We start from the raw sequence: 1,974 nt of genomic DNA, 5'->3' as shown, positions 1-1,974 counted from the left end.
ACTGTCCCTTTAACACTAACTTCCTACTATTAGACGAGGGGAAAGTACCGTTTTCGGGTGAACTTCTTCTTGAAAACCTTTTCCGTGAATAATATAGCACAAAATAGACAAGCTTTCTTTCAAATAATTCTTCCGTCACATTTTCCACTTATTTTTACCTGTCGACTGCAGAGTTAAATACAAAATAAATGTAAATATTAAGACAACTGAAATGCGACTTCAGTAAACACAGATTCATTCAAGGCGTTAGATTCCTTCAATGTTTGTTAAACCCATACAGAATGCGCCATTTGGTTTCAGTGTTGTGCATAACTCTACCGTTAGCAAAATATTAGCAACAAAGCTCACTTTGATATCGACGGGAAAAGATTCAATTGTTATCGAAGACAATTACTCGTCACTATTAAGAGTGTAGATATTTATTTTCCACCGCCTGTCCTGTTTATCCAATTGACGTTCCATTCTTGAGCTTCCATAATAGTATATTTTGTTTAAAGATCCACTAAAACCCGTTCCAATTACTAGGCTGTCATTGCAGGTTAATTAAATATTCTAACGCATCCACCGGATAAAAATCTTCACATTTCTACTACCCCCTGAAACATACAAAACTTCCGCGCAGAGGACTCTGCACACAAAGACACTACTTAGCAGGAAAGCGACAGTAAAGACGTTTCCCAATACGAGAAAAAAGGAAAAAAAGAAATGGAGAAATTAAACTCGATTTCTGTCTGGATTGCGATGTGGTAACCCAGTAATTAGGGGACTTGATACGGACATCATTTAAAACTACAATTTAAAGGTTTCCACATTTTTTGGAGTATATGCGAGCAACAAACCTACACTAATAAGAAACTGCATTGGGATCAATGTTGTTGAAAGTTGTTAAAGTGCTCGTATATGTTTAAAAAAAATCCTTTTTTTCATATTTAGATTTTGAAATTGAGTTTGTTCAACACCTGACTGGCAAACGTTTGAGCTTTGATTTTTATACAAAGGCTGAATATTTTGAGATTAAGTTTTGGTCCGTCATTGATCACGTTTAAATAGGACCGATTGGACCTCAGAAGGTTGGATCTAGGAAAGTGACGTCACTTACTCACCAGCTCGTAAATGCATCTTATTATATTATACAGACAAGACTTTAAAAGTCTGAAAGCTCGAAACTCCAGAGCTGCATATCAATTTAACCACATACACATGCATTGCATTCTTAAACTAGCGAACACCTGGATTATGGAACTCCGATTAAACATTTTTCCTGCACGTTTAATGCTAAGTTTCAGTTTTTGTCCAGAGTAGTTGTACTCAGGTGAATTAAGGCCTGGGCCCTGATCTGGAACATTTTAAACAACAATAAAATGCGAAACCTTAACTGCTCTATAAAATGATATATTATCACGTGAAAAGCACAGAATCTCAGCTAAACGGCAACACTTTTCATAATTTTCTGGTGGCTGGATTTACCTTTTATGATGTTAACACTATTGGGCACATCATTTCTGTGCTTGGACATTTAAGATAATTTTAATAAATGTCCGAAAAAGAAATCTTTTTTCCACAGGACACTGGGCACTAGTACAAAATGCCGTATATTTCCTAAACTAAAAGACACATTTAACAAAGGCCAAGCACAGTTCGTTTTCTTTTACCATTTTGACTAATCTAGTAGTAGCGAAGTGAATAAATTCTAGCATAAACTGTTGCCGTTTTTTATTTTGAGTTTGTGGGCGTAAAGGTCACCTGACCTCATTTGCATACGTAATCCACATCAATATAAAAACTTTTGTGACGGTATTAGTCGTGAAAGTGAGAGGATAGAAATGGATTGAATTTGGTAAATTTGAAAAACGTCGGCCCACCTTTTTTCAAATTGATATCAGTCTATATCAAAATGTCATTTACACAGCTGGAAAATCATTCTCCGTTGTTATGAGGCCGTGATTTTGCAAATGAAAGACTCTTGCTCTGCCA

This window comes from Montipora foliosa, chromosome 12 (assembly GCF_036669935.1).
Source record: "Montipora foliosa isolate CH-2021 chromosome 12, ASM3666993v2, whole genome shotgun sequence".
NCBI lineage: Eukaryota > Metazoa > Cnidaria > Anthozoa > Scleractinia > Acroporidae > Montipora > Montipora foliosa.
This window is presented reverse-complemented; position numbering follows the sequence as displayed.